This window comes from Camarhynchus parvulus, chromosome 2, assembly GCF_901933205.1.
Source record: "Camarhynchus parvulus chromosome 2, STF_HiC, whole genome shotgun sequence".
Classification (NCBI taxonomy): Eukaryota; Metazoa; Chordata; class Aves; order Passeriformes; family Thraupidae; genus Camarhynchus; species Camarhynchus parvulus.
In genome coordinates this window covers 16,686,325-16,702,250 of record NC_044572.1, presented here as the reverse complement: position 1 = coordinate 16,702,250, position 15,926 = coordinate 16,686,325, and the positions used below count along the sequence as shown (strand labels likewise).

Genomic DNA, 15,926 nt, shown 5'->3' with positions numbered 1-15,926 from the left:
ATGGTTATTACATCAGAGTATCAGTTATACATTAAAGAAAGAACCACTGACAAGTCACAGCAGCAAGTGCCACAGGTTTCTATACTCTGAAGAACTTTCAGGAGCCAAGTACCTACCTGGAAGCCATCCAAGCAGATCTACACAGACTGTGGTTATTAGTAACAGGTACTCAGCAGGGAGCATTCAGGGTTTTTATCACCACAGATACAGCCTTAAGGGATATATGATACAGCATTCCAAAGTGGCATCAGAAACTAAGGTTTCAAAATTTACAAAAGGGGTTGCTTACATTACATATGCCATGCAATAAAATAAGAGTAAAAATCAGTAAAAATAAGAGTATCAATCAGTATGCCAATTGTCTCCAGCAACAGGTTTACAGTACTTGTGCCATACAGCAATTCCATTGAAGAAATTCTCTCTGTGATGCATTAGGCTAGGCAATACTTCAAGGGGATGGATGATGTGCTGAGTGCATCCCAATATCTACAGAGTTACATCTGGCCTGGAATTTACCTGCCTACAACTTGGACTGCTCTTCACTGATCAGCATCCCAATTCCCCCACTGGAAAGTGAAGCAAGCCATCAGAAGGGTTAGCTCAGAAGTTCAAACTCAACCCTTGTCCAATGTACTAGGACAAGAGACACCCTCCCACAGCACCACAGACAAGGCTGTAGAGAGTCACCAGTACACTTCACCTAATGTCTCTGTTCAACTTAAGCAGATCACTATCCATATTCTTGTTACTGAAACCCCATGCTCTGCCATTCATATCATTATTATCATCAGTAAAAACAACTGTGGGAAATTTAAAAAGCAAGCTTTGTGGGGACAAAGAACAGGAAGGGACTTAGTCCAAGTACAGCCTGTTAAAATGACAGGACCAACCCAGCCTCCATACGAAGCAGCACTAGAGCCAAAAAGCCACACACATTCCAGACCACTGGCAAATCTCAACTAAAATTCTGCATCACAGAGATCAGTACTAAAGTTCATGCAATACAAAAATGTTCAATGGTTTTACTGAAGTGATTTTTATCGTAACTTGTCATGTCGTTGTAGTTTTCTACCATTCCTGAATTTGTGTGATTTGTGCAAGTAAAAGCTCAAGATTTTAATTACCCCACAGCCTGCAAGATATTAATAGCAACATATTGCAGTCACTGAACATGTCCACCTCCTGTCCAAGGCCTCTCCAGGGGGGCTGGCAGTCAATCCTTCACTGACAGTGAAAACAAGAAGTAGAACAGACTATTCAGCACACTTCTCTCTTCACATAGTGAAAAGCAGTGTCAAATAGAAATATCAAAGCTTTCAATCACTTAAGTAACTAATTGTTCCAGGAGTATGTAGGAATCTGAAAGCCAGGTAAGGTACAGAAGGATGCCTAACCATTAAGAGCAAGACACCCAAGACACCTCTCACTATGGAAACCCCAAAACTAAAACCAGCATGATTAAAATTCTTTCAAGTTCATTCAGTAAACAGTAATTCTTTGCATCTACTAAGGCAGAAACCCTCAATAAACACAGCAAAGTTAGCATCTACCATTCAACTCCAGGGAATTTCCTTCCAGCATCTAAGACAAAAAAACCCACTGGTATGAAATAATACCATGTCTGTTGAGTTTCTCCAGATAAGATGCAGTAACTCAGCTATACAAAACACAGAGAAACTGGAAGAACTTGAAATCTCTTCTCCCCAGGTAAAGACCTTGCACAATAAAGCTGGAATTCATTCAGGGCACCAGAAGATGAGATGATCACCACCACCACTACACCGCAGTCCACAAACAAGATTTCAGTCTGTTTCTTTTTAGAAACACTATCTTGACAAAAAACATTGACTAGGCAGCTTCTTTATCTCAAGGGTCAAGACACACACCAAATTAACAAACACATACAGCAGTGTAACCAGCAGTGCCTGTAATTCCCAAACTCTGTTGCAGACAAGCCCTTCCCCCAAATCCTGTATGCACGAGACAATCAGCTAGAAGCAAATCCTTCATTTCCATCAATAATATTCCCCTGACCAGTCCTGAATAGCCTTGATAGCAAATTAGCATTTCTATGGGCTGAGACAAAATTTAGTCGATCTGACTGTGTCCCTGATTTTCTTTTACTCGAAAGAAAGTTGTTTTCTATTCTGTTGATTAACTATAAATAGAAGAGTCTCAATTTTTTAAATTATCCTCTTTTTTGAGGAAGGTAGAGGGAGAAAAGCTTCTTTATTAAGAGAAGTTAATTCTAATAGAAAGTTTAAGGGACATACATGTATCATTCATATATATATAAATAAACACACACATACATACTTAAACAATGAATAAATTTTAAAAACAACAACTGAGGAATTCCATTTTAATCCAGGCTGCAAACATTATAACAAGAAATAAATCTCTCCACTAGGAATGCGATTTATAAAGCAATGCAGACTCTGACAGATGGAGCCTGGGAAGGTACATGCCAGCTGCTCTGTTAGTAGCATTTTCTGCCCAATGCAACAAATAAGGTTCATTGGCTCTGGACTAAGCCACTCCTCTTATTAAAAACTTACACATATATATTATTTATATACAATATATAAAAATACTGTTGAAAATGTAATTTTCAGTTCTTCTGCCAAATCAAATCAAAGAGATGTCTTAGTAAATATATTGGCACAATACATTGTTACTGTCAGTTGTCACAGTCTGTCTATACAACCATAACTGCATGCCACACTGAACTCAAGTGACAGAAGCAGACATGCCCATGTGTCATTTTCACACAACCCTTGTACACTCAATTAGTAAGGCTTCAAGGCTGCACACACAGCAAGGCTAAGAAATTTGGTCCAAGTCTTACATTCTGTGTTTTACATGATTTAGACAATATAAGCTTCAGTACAGAAACCACAGTATTTTGTTCCTGTAAAGCACTGCCCAATAGCTGCACATACAGTTTCTCCAAAACTACACCTTGAACTTTCTTGCAGTATCTGATCTGCCTTATGACATCAAACAGAATTTTCTTCAGAGCAGACATAAAGCAGGCTCTGACATCAGAGATATCAGCCAGAGCTCCAGTGTTAGATCATCATCCCTAGATGTATTTAAATGATGTGCAGATGTGGCACCTAGGACATGGTTTACTAATGGACTTGGCAATGCTGGGTTAATGACTGGACTTGATGGCCTCAAAGGCCTTCTCCAATCTAAATTCTATAATTCTGTGATTCTAATGCCACCCTTGGACTGTCTCAGAAAAAGAAATCCTTGGCACTTGTCAAAGACATTCTAACACACTGAACATCAGCATCCACTAAAGGACTGGTCCAAAAACAAGGAGGCTCAAAGCCACTCTGCACTGCAACAGGTTCCTCCCCATGGAGATGTCAGAGACGTTGCAGGGCAACAAAGCATCCAGGGAAGTGGGAAAAGAGGGCACAGAAAGTCATTAGCATGTCCTGAATGGAGCTGTCCTGTCCAGCTCCAGGGAGAATCTCAAGGCAACAAAATGTAGAGCAAAGAGTTACACTGGCTTTAAGACAATCAGCAAATTTCTGGATTGCACGTGTTCCTAATTCAGGAACAGTTCTCAGGTTTAAGAGAGTCACTTTAGACACACAGCTGCTGCCCAGATTTTACAGTTCAGGCAGTTCCCAAACATCACAGTATTTTTAAAACAAAGAAAACAATGGCCATTATAGGATCAAATTCTCTACTCATGCTTTGTATCACTACACAGCTGACTATTTAGTGTCTTGAAGATGAATATACTCAGTCCAGGAGAAAATCATCACGTCTCACTGTACTTAGTAGCGCACGTAAATCAGAAACTAGTGGATTCCCACAGTTTTGTAGTAGCTTATTTCCCAGCACAAGGCATACTCTCACATAGCACACAGGCTATACAGTGATCTCACGGCAATAAAGTAATGGACTGCAATACAAGGAGTGATTGTTTTTATAAGAACTTACATGTAATTGGAAAAAATCAACCTAGTTTCTGTTTCTATCTGATCACATAAACAAATACTGCTCAGACTTTGATGTACTCCTGCACCTGATGGTACGATTTTTATTTGATAGCATCTGTAAGCACACTACATCCAGCTTCTGTTTACATAATTATTTTTATTATGTTAAAATTTTATCCTACAGTTAGCAACAACATTCCAAAACCTTACACACAGAAGCTTACTTACATCGTGGGTTATTTAAATTGCAACAAGTAGAAATTTATCTCCTCTAAAAACCACACACAACAGAGCAAAACAGATGGCTCAGGAGAAAGGAGGAGAGGGAGTAGGAAGGGCGAGTCAATTCAGCAAGTCATTTCTTTCTCCATCAAAAAAGGGGACAGAAGAATAGATAACCAGAACTAAATAAATATGGTAATATCTACATCCAGCATTAGGTAAAACCTAACTTATAGAAACCAACAGAAGAAAGCAAGCAAATTCTTTAATAGGAAATACAGCATCAAGTTCAGGAGCGAGGGAATTGCTTTGTTTGGTTTTCTAAACAAAGTCCTTGGTGAGACAATTGCTGTGCTGTTAGCTAGTACAGCAGTAGTTCAAGTGAGCAGTTTTCCCTAGAAATACAGCTGCAATGTCTCTTGCAGACACAATTACAGGAAAGTTTTCTCATCAGTGTTGAAGTTGCACTGGTGGTTTTAAGATGCACCTTCATATTATTTTAAAGACAGCTTCCCCTTCATGTACAAAGTAGAGGGCAGATTTAAGCATATGCAGGAGGTGCAGAGTCATACAGGTGACAGTAGAGCTGCATTTCCATGCAACCAGATGCATAAGAACAGTCATATCCACATCACTCTGTCTCCCCCGGCCCGGCCAGCAGTAAAACAAAACCTGAACTATTCTATTTCAGCACTTGTCATAGGGCCATCAGGACACCTTGCTATCTCCTCTGTCATCAGCTTGAGTGGCCTTATTACAGCTGCAGAGGAGCTGTGCTCAGAGCAACAGTCACCTGACAAGAGGAACACGTCACCACAGCTGCGTATCCACCCATAGCCACACTGCCACTACCTCTGCACCTGTACACCCTGGAGGAAGCTGGGCTAAAACACAGGGGAGGCCACGGGAGGACATGTACAGCAGTGGAGCAGCATGTGGGATGGTGGATCTGTCATTTCCAACTGCTTCAAAGCTTGGGATGGCCTCTCTACACTGCAAGAGGCAGAAGTTACTACTTCTGCCAAGAAAATTTTATGCCCATTAAGTCTGCTGGTAAGACTTACTATCAGAGATAAGATTCTCACTATGATACACTATGATGTGAGCGTCTGCAAGTAAGCCCAGGACTGGAACAATTACATTTCATAAGCCCTGTTTAAAACTCTAATTTAAAACAGCAAGAAGTAGCTGTGTCAGTAAAGAAAAAAAAATGCAGCTGTACTCTAAAAACATGCTCTTGGTTTTACTGAAGAATACACAGTATTTACATGTAAATTAAATCCTGCAGGAGTAGGGGGACAGAGAAGAAAAAACTTTTTCTACAAAACCAGCCTAAACACTGAAGATATGTCCAAAGCAGAACTGGAGACTGGTCTTTTTACCACCTCCCCTCCCCACCAGCTCTTGGGTCAGGGAACTGCTTTTCAGCTTCCTGCCTTGTTGTTTTTCAAAGGAAACTGCAAATTTTCAAGCACAAAAAACCAAACAGACCAACAACAAGCATGTTTTCTGTTCAACAACTAGAGAAATTAATTTTGCTATTCACAAAAAAGAATTTTCTTATCATAATGGAAGGCCGTATTTTTGCACCCTTTTTACTTAAATGATGATGCATTTTTTTTAACTTTCACAATGGTTGTTTGCATTTAGTCGTTTTCTGAGGAGGCAAGAAGCTTAAATGAGTACCTTTGCTCATTATTTATGTTCTCTATTTGCATAACTCCTGCACAACTGCTCCATTAAACACCTCTTCCCCTCCAAGGCCAATTTTAAAAAGCCTCTTGCTTTATGAGACTGACAAGTATGACTCACAGTATTCCCCACATTCATTCCCCCAGGCCTCGTGGGATGTTATGCAGCCAGTAAAAGTACCTGTTCCAGTTCATACTCCCCCACGCCCACTGTTGCTGCAGTAAGCCCTTACAGCAATCTGGGGAAAAAGTAAAGCTATTTCTCTGCTGTAGGCAGGAAACAAATAGTAACAGTATTTGCTTTTCATATTGTCCTTCTGAGCACCACAGTTAGCCAGAGAGAGTGGCTGAATACAATGAAGGAAGTTACACACTCTCTTCCCCATTCTTCCTGTGCTCTTATTCCCACCAGAAACTTGGGAGTTTCTCAAGACCCTCAAACTGCTTTGCAGCAATCCTTCAAACCATTCCCATTTTCTATCAGCAAGGCAGAAAGCTATCCAACATAGATTATCTACTCTTAGAGCTCCTTCCATGCCCAAGGAACACATTTAAATGCTCCATACATATGACATTCAGGACCAAAACCAGCTACTTCTCTCTCCAGCAGAGAAGCAAAAATCAACAGGTACCATACGCCTGCATATTTGGCTTCTATCCCCAGTAAACAAGCTTCTCTCATAATTACAAAAATACCTCCCTCAGTCTCTGAACAGTCAATATTCATTCACTGTAGAGTACTGAGAAGAGCTGATTTTACAGTTTGCGTTGATGGACAGTAGGTTTTCAAATAGGGAATGTGTGCTAGAAAGTTTTCCACTGGCTGTTATCATTCTCCACTGGTTAAAGGACAGATGGATAAAGAAGAATGAAATACACATTTAGAAATGACAGTCACTACTGAAGAGATACAAGATTTCATACAAAGTAAGCTGCATTGTATGAGCGCAAGCTCTAAATACATCTATGGCAACAACAATTTCTCTAACATTCAAAGTTAAAGACACCTTAGAAATTAGATTAAAAATCTGCTGCCATTTAAGCCAAATCCCAGGACTACTGTGGCAACCACATCATTTCAGTGCTGGGAGAACATATGGTGTGCTGCAGCAGGAAACACACCCACGGTATTTGAAGAGAGCCCTTGTAGAGCCAAGCACTTCCAAACCAGACGCATATTTTATCAAATGCAGCTAGAGCCAGGAGTTTGCATCATAGAAACAATAGCTCCTCCCAGAGATTTAGAAATCCTGCAAGTCAGACAGCCAAGCAAAAGCTGAACAATCCCCAGCCAGGTCTCGAAGATCTTGCCAACGTAAGTGCGTTGATCCACCCTATCTCTACTTAGTCTGATACTCTCTGGACCTTGACTGAAACATCATCCAAGCCACCTGCTACGAGGCTTCTCAGTGGAAACCTTGCAGGTTATAACCATATTTTATAAAACCCTTTAAGGGTCAGGTCCATCTCTGCTTTGTGGACACACACACATTAAGAGAATGCTATTCCTCCTGCCACGTTCACTTTCCTTTGCTGCTAAGAGAACCAAAGCCCTCCAAGCAGAGGAGTTTCATTATGACCATTCTACTCCTTAGTCTCAAAAGAGTAACAAAAGGACCAGTTTCCTGAAGAAGACAGGTTTCTCATAAAGAAAATGTCTGGCTGCATATACATATAAGAGGCCTCATAAGAATTTTACTAATAGGGAGAATCATATCAGTCCTATTCCACATTGTCTTTCAGCTGCATTCCATTTCTTCCGTACCCTGGTCATCATGGCTTCCTCACATAGTTAGAGACTACTGCAGAGATAAGGCTTTAGTCTCAACTCTGTGCCAGCAAAGATAATTTTAAAAAGAAATGTGTATAAATATCTTTGGTAGCTGCAGATTTCAAATTGCTAGCAAACCACCCATGCTAGTAGAAACTGTTTGTTGGAAAGGCATAATGAAAAATAGCTACATAATATAAGTTGCAAGGCAGTAAAATATGCAGTTAAATAACAGAAAGAGATTAATTAAAAGAAATAGGCAAGGGAGAATAGGATTTCAGATCAGATCTGAAATGAGACAAAGTAAACAACATGAAAGTGAGACAAAAGGTCTAATAAGCAATCTGCAGCAAGCAGAAGACTTGAGCAGGGAGAGAGAAATCAGCAAATTCACATTAAGATCCTAAGCCCAGGAGAAGCACATGGAAAGAGAGAAACATCACTAGTAATATTTAGTGACATAAGAACAAGTAACATTACTAGGTACATGAAAAGACAAGCCATGGCATGGCATCCTGCAACTACTTAGATGTTCATGCAGTAATCTGATGCACCTGCCTGGACACCTTGTTCTTCTCTTGCCTATTTTTTTAATGCAGATGTTTTTCTTATCATGGGCTTCAGAAAACGCAGAACTATTGCATGAGGACCACAGTTCAAGTATTAACTTGTAGCACACCTGCTACAACAAAGTTAAATAAGATGCACAGCTGACAATGATTGCTGCAGGACAAATACTGCTTGGCAGATTTGCTGACCCCAAAGTACAACGAGGAGATCAGAAAATGAAAGTGAAGATATGCATCTGGTAAAAGATCATCCATGAAAAAAAAAAGAGCCACAAAAAATCCCACACTTGCCTGATAAGGCATAGCTTATAAAAAGTATTATCATGTGAAACACTGGTGTGAAAGTAGCCAACAGAGTCTACACTTCAATTCTTTTCCAAGAATTGTTATGCTTCAAGTGGTAAACAAACATTTTTTTCTTGGAACTATTTATAACTTTAAGACCACCCAGTAAGAACATTACATTCAACTCTAAGGATGTCAAACCAACATTTGTTTTAGTAAGACTCCTCTGTGTGAGTTCTGAGAGGTCTTCCTGCTCTTAACAAAAGTAGGAATGGTATCATATTTTATCCCTATTTGTCTTTGAGGTTACAACAAAGTTAGGACAGGGATGCAGAGTCTCTTCCTCATGAGCCCTTTAATTATACACCACTACAGTATCAGAGCTTTCTTGAACATGGAGCAGCATGCTTGCACTTTAACTTCTGCTGTAAAAAGAGCATACAGAATTAATTATTTTGGGCTCAGAGAGGGAGGGATGACACTGTCACAAATACATCTGCTATAAGAAACACAAGAAAGATGCAATCTCATTGCAGAAGTGACAACTTTTACTGTTCTTTCAGAAGATTTCACAGTGTCAGAAGATACAGCATGGCACACATCATCTCTATAAAGAGACTTTATCACAGGGGAGGCTCAAACAAAGGGAAGTTTTGATTTTCAGATACTTTTTCAGTTTGCCAAACCCCAGCGCTTAATAAACATACTTGAGCTGGAACGTTTGACAAAAATAAAGTCCCCTTTTAAGTAGTCAGTCTTTTTCAGAGTTAAACTAACCTGCTTCTTTAGCTCATCCTGCAGGTTACCTACAAATTCTAATTCATGTTAATACAAACTGCTGAATTTCACAAGTTAGACGAGAAAATGCTATACTCATGCTTCACTCCAAGTTGAAAGTCTCATGCAGAATTCCCCACCCCTCCTTTTCTTCTGAACTATCAGCATCACAGTAACAAATATATGTTCTGCAAAGCAAGCATGCATGGCTCCTGTTAACAGCATTAAGGGCTTGCATAAGTAATGAGCAACACTATTTGCACAGTCTCAAGAAAAGGTGGCATCTACACTCTTATTAATTAACCCAAGGAAAGTAACGCACTCCCTCTAAAATCAGAAGGAAGATTTTAGAGTTCTGTTTTCATCTGCTGCCTACAAAATTGATTCTTTCAAGAGCCCACCTGTTAGAAATGCTATATATTCTATTTCTATATTCTATTTCTTTACCTGGCACTAAGCTGATGAAACACTTGAGTGAGCCTACCTCCAGCACCATCAGGACGCACTGACAGGCTGGGGGTGCAGGAGGAAAGGCACCTGCAGTACGATCTTACTCAGAGCTGTGTTCCAGGAGCACACCAAGACTTATTCTCCACGGCACCCTGGTCTTGGCTCTCAAGGCTCTCTGCAAGTTTTGAGGTGCAAAGGACTATTTCTGCAACCCACAGCAGACACCAAGTCTGTCAGGAAAAGGGAGGAGCCAGACTGAGGCACAGTATCTACCATTTAAAATTCTGCATTTACTTGCCTTTACATAGGGGTGGAGGGAGGTGAAGATCACTCTGACCAAGCCCACCCACCTCTGTCACCAGTGCTCAGATTTCGGACTGGGCTGGGAGGAATAACATCAAAGGAACACCACACTAGGGAACACAGATGCTAAAGAGAGCAAGAATGCTCAGGTAGTTATGAACAAGCCTGGACACTGAGTATGCAGCGTCCCACAAACAATTTCCTACCATGCAACAATAAAAACCACACTACGCTCCTTTAACCTCCAAGTCATTAAATAAGGACTGAACACAGGCAGAGAGAGCAAGATATCCCCTTATCCCTCAAGGCTGCCTTGGTATGCCAGGACTGACTTTGTCCACACAGCTGCCACCCCACTGTTCTGTAGCTAAGCAAGATTTCGGTCACCAGAAATGTCAAACACAGACTGCTTTCACCAATGAGAAATAGAGCAGCATCTTCTCGAGCCTCTGCCAAGACCCACCAACACGCAGACAAACAGTGCTGTGAGCCTTATGTAACTCCTGACGTTGGCAAAGCAAAAAAAATTAGAATCTCGAGGCTCTTATGAGAGGTGATACGTTAAATTCGTAAGAAGTAATTGCTGCTAATGAATTCAATGATGGTTTCAGGTGCATATTTTCCTGAAAGAGTCATTACACTGCCTCTGTGCATACTGTCTCTGTGTTTCTGTGGATACCCACTTTTTGCTGTGTTGCAGTACAACAGAGGCAGTCTGGAAAGGGGTGGGGTGGCAGGGGGAACAGCACTGCAAGTCCACACAATCAGGTTCTGTTCCCAAATCTGACAAGATGTCCCTATATGACCTTCCACGAGCCAGTTACAAATTCCATGCCTCCACTTATGCTTTTGTAAAACGAAGACACTTCAAAATGCCAAACAAAGATACTGGGAAGCTGCGTCGGTTCTTGTTTCAGAGTTCAGGCTTTTTTCTTCTGTTAAACTTAGATTAGATACGAACAGGAACTTTGCCCTCAGAAGTACAACACTTCCTACTTGTACTCAGCCTGCTCCTGTACTCTCACCTTCATTACAATTGCCTTCATTCTCCACTTTATGAGACGAGACCTTCCCAAGGCTCATCTATTTTCTCTTTACCAGAAGAGCTACTTACTGTAACAACCTCCCAGAGAACCAGGGGGAAGTATTAGATTGTTGCCCCATTCAATCACACTTCTTTCTTCTTTCCAACAATTCCAAAGGTCTGTGCGCAGCAACAGCAGCACAGGGGGCAAGGATCACACTCGGCATACACTGACTGCAGACATCCTGCAAGCTTCTTCCTTCCAACGATGCACAAACAGAAGGGGGTGGAGAGCACTTCCCTTGTGAAAGAAACAGTTCACACCTGTAAAAGCTTATCCCAATCCACTTTACTGCACCTGATTAAGGTAGCACTTAAGAAAAATGGAGCAGGAATAGCAAACAACATCCTCCTGGTTTCTCAAACCAAATATACCAAAATTAATAAAAACATTTCAAATTTGGAAAAGCTCATCTCATATCATCTACCTTCTCTGGACACAAACCAGACATACAACACCCTAGGATTTGTCTTCTTTAAATTCAGTGTAATCACGTGCTGATTCAGTAAAGTTGAGCTACGGTCTTATTGCTGCCTATGAGTTAAAGCTTTATTTTCCAAAATAAACACTTGCATAGGCACAGGAGACCTACACAAGGCACAGAAGAGCTATAAGCCTAACCCACCAACCTGTACTTACATTATTATTCTAAAAAAAAAAACCCAAAACCACACACAAAACATCCAGTGCCGTTTATACTGTTGGCAAACAGTATATTTGCTTAAACTACCTTAAAAAGAACATTATTTCAAAGCATAATGCAACACCTTTTTTAAAAAGAATATTATTTAAACCTACAAAGCATAAGAGATACATTTGTATTTTATCTCATTGCTCTCTAATTTTGAACTATATTTGGTGTTACAGAAAGTGAACTTAATTTGCTTTTTTTGTTAAATGTTCCAAATTTAGCAAGAAAACTCATGGAAGAAAAAATATTACTGTATTTACTCTCAAACTAATTAACCTATGAACATAAAAGCATACAAGTTCTAACAGCACATAAAGGATTTGTATTAGTGACAATTTAAGGAGTTTATCCTTTTAGAGCAGCTCATTTCCTGAATTAGACATTCTGAGAGAACTTCTTTGTACCGAACTAAGTTAAGCCACTTTCCATGTGCCAGGCAATGAAACTGAGTGTCTGACCAGCTACCAATGTTTAAAGAAAAGCCACAAAAAAAGGTTCGTTAGTGTTGGAAAGGAAATATCTACAGTGTAAAAGCGTAGAACATCCATCTTATCAAGCAAAAATAGTTCCTCTATGCATCTTGGAAGATAACACAAATATTTATGAAACTTTCTGCATACAACACTTCTGCTCAATGCCGCACATTTACTTTTCTACCAACTGGAGAGATAATTTTTTTGCAATAGCAGTTAAACTGAGATCAGTCCATGCTTTTGTCTGTTTTACCCAGAAGAGCTTGTTAATTCACCGTTGAGTTTCCACATACCAGCCAGAAGCTACAGAAGGAAGTAACATGACATAAAAACACACATTTAGGCAACATAGTGCTTACTTCCTTAAAAGGTCTCTCAATTTATTTTTCTAAAGCTGCTAAATCTACCCACTTGAGACTATCAAGATGAGAATTTATACAAGGAGTGCAAAATATTTGTTTAGAGATTCTCACAGTCATACTAAAATTATATTTGAGCTTAAAAACAAAAATTACAAATAGATCTTCACAAGTGGTCTAGAAGCTTGAGACCGACAAAAACTATGTGTATCTGCATATGCATAAACAAGGTTATAAGGAACACTTGATTTAGACAGCAGGAGAGATGTAAGCAGTTTTATAGCGCAGTGAGGCCTCTCTGGGATACACCAGTCAAGTGAAGTTGTTCAAAAGGAAGTCATCATTGCAGTAACGCTGCACAAGCTGATTTCCTGCGTCGTTCTAATGCTTCATAAGCTAGTTATTTACAATAAGTTCCTTAAAACACCAAAATAACTCAATACAGCTAGAAAAATGACTATTGGATCTCTCTGGAAGTTATCAGCTGAAGAATCATAACTAGAACTGCAAATGCTTTAACCCCTTGTTATTTCTGTATTAAGTAGCACTGATCAAGTTAATACTGTCTAGGACACTAGAACTCCTCACTAGCACCTTCAGCTGTATGCTGCAGATTTTCAGACAGCCTTCTGGTTACAAGCACACCAAAAGGACTAGTCCCAGAATATACCTGCAGGCAAAAGGATTTGGGGAAGACATCAACTATGGGAACTTACATTTTGAAAATATTTTTTAAAAATTAATACATCTATATATAAGAAAAATTATTCCAGGAGGCAAAAATATGCCTTAGAGATTTAAGGTTCAAAACCTGCTCTTAAAACCATTCAGAGTTTAAGCCTCTGACCTAAAACAGGAATCTCATTTTCTACCTGATTGTTATTGAAGCTTCCAACCAGAAACATCACAGATTTTAAATATTGTCAGAGATTAAATACATCAATGTACTTATAATGCCCTTTTCCTTCTATTCAAAGCCAAAATCACCACCAAAACAACACAATGTTCTTCAGTTACTATTTATACATTTGGTTTTCTTTACCTTTTTCTGTCTCCCTTTTTATCCCATCCCCCTCAAGACTGCCACCATACTGTACTTTCCTTTTAGCACTGCAGGTCTTCCTTAGAAGCTTATGTGCTGTGCTTCTCCTGAATTCTTTCCCTAACAAATAAACTTCCTAGATAACTAGAATACATGATGATCTGGAGAGCGAACTGCGTTACAGCCAGCATTCTGATACAGTCACAGTGTGTCTTAGCAAGGAACTGCTTCCTGCTTTTCTGAGAACAGCAATTTTCAACTGGAGATTCCCAAATGCTGTCATATTTCCTAAATGCTCCAGTAAAAGAATACTTACTCTCCACACAGCTACATCCACCATCAGGCAGGCAAGTTCCAGCCAGGTGAGCTTCTCCCCATTTCTCTCTCTTTTTTTTTCCCCTGAGGAATCTCGAAAGACATTGAATACAAGTTTTCCTCAAGAAATCAGCATGACTGAAATTTTACCAGAATTATTCTCAGCTTAAGTAAGAGAGACAAAACAAAATGCCTGTATTTTCAAATAAAATACATATAAATATATAGCTTGAATACAGCAATATTAGGGGTCAGAAATTACTTTCCTGCTTAAGTCAGCAAAGAATATAAACAATAACACTGAGAATATCATTCTGTCTCCTATTACAATCACTATAAATTGTTAGTGCCAGCACTCAGAATAGTCTGACAAACCTGTTTCACCCCAGTGGCACAACTCAGAGCGGGTAACAGCACATGGTAATTTTTACCGCTATGGAGCACTTCGTTTTTTCCACAGAAAAAAAAGAAACCCCTCCAAATTCAAAGTGACTAAACTGAACCAGCTACATGCTACCGGGTAAGTTACAATATTCAGCTACTAGTGAAGTATTTTAACATTCACTTCATGGCCAGGTTCTCTGTTGTGGTCTGTGTTTTTTATAAAATGCTCAATTACATTAAACACGTAGATTTTTGTACTGTATGTTTGTTAAGCCTCTTCCTTTCCTTTTCTCCCTTCCCACCCACAATACTCATACACCCAAATCTCATAACCCAGTGCCCTGTGTTATATTGCCTAATCCAGCAGTGGCCCCACCACATGCACTGACAGTATAATCTGTTCAGTAGTCCAACTGGACAGCAGATGGCTTTGCATCAAGTGCTGATTAAAAAAACCACCTCCATCAAACACATTAAAAAATACATAGTTTTATCCATACATTTACCATTTTTACTGAGCAAATGTACAATACATGTAAAATACAAGTGAGGTATATACATCTTCCAAAGCTACTGTACAAGACTGCATTAGGAATTTTAGAATTCCGGCTTCCTTTCAAAAGGGGTAAACACAGCTGTACAAAGATAAAACAGACCCCACCAATCCCACATCCAGCTGACCTTGATACTTGAGGTGAAAATGAGCTACCAAATTAAAAAAAAAAAAAAGGAAAAGGAAAAGCCACCCCAAATGACCGGATGGGAATTCGCTCAAGTGTTGTGTTTATTTGTTTGTTTGATGAAAGTAAGAAAAGACAAGTTTCGTGACTCTGAAGAAAATTATGTGACTGAAGATTCTCTGCATCTTTCTGACATAGGGAAAAGTCAGGAGCAGGAGACACGTCAAAACTTGTGCTGCAATTACCATACTCATGTATTTGTCATATTTCCCATGAGTAAAACCAAATGAACCTCGCCTCTTAGAAGCATTTATATCAGCAGCTTTCTCTGGGTGGAGCAAACAACTCGGAAGCCTAAATAGACATTAACTCATACTACCTTGTATACCACCAAAAAAAAAATCAAAACTTGAAAATATGGCTTGTCAGAGCAGTTTTTAAATTCAAATATCTCATAAAAAACCCACTTCATATTATTAAAGATGTGCTTCCATATTTGCTGCTCCATTACTAAAAATAGTAAGATAGCTTACCAGCAATGATGGATACCAAAGATGTTAGTAACCTGTATTAAATACTTATCACAGGAAATCTAGTATTAGATTCAACAAGTTTACCAGTTGTCTAGTAAATAAAGTTTATTTGCCTTTCCCCTTCAAATTTTTTATGGGGGGAAAAAAAAAAAGCTGAGTTTCAGCATCTCTGGATGGTTCTGCATCCAGATCAGTATGACTAAAGACCGAGACTTAGAGTCACGTGATGTAAATCCTGAAAAAAATAATAATAGTAAATTGTGCTTAAAGTAGCTTCACAAAAGCAGACTTAAAAGAAGGCCAAGAAGCACTGGCAATCTATGGGATGGAAAAA

At 39.4% G+C, this 15,926-nt stretch overlaps 1 protein-coding gene across 8 annotated transcripts in view; it reads right to left on the bottom strand.

Moving 5' to 3' along the window:
- Positions 1-15,926, bottom strand: part of ABI1 (abl interactor 1) — a 76,221-nt gene that overhangs the window by 59,158 nt on the left and 1,137 nt on the right. The gene's annotated exons all lie outside the window — the stretch shown is intronic.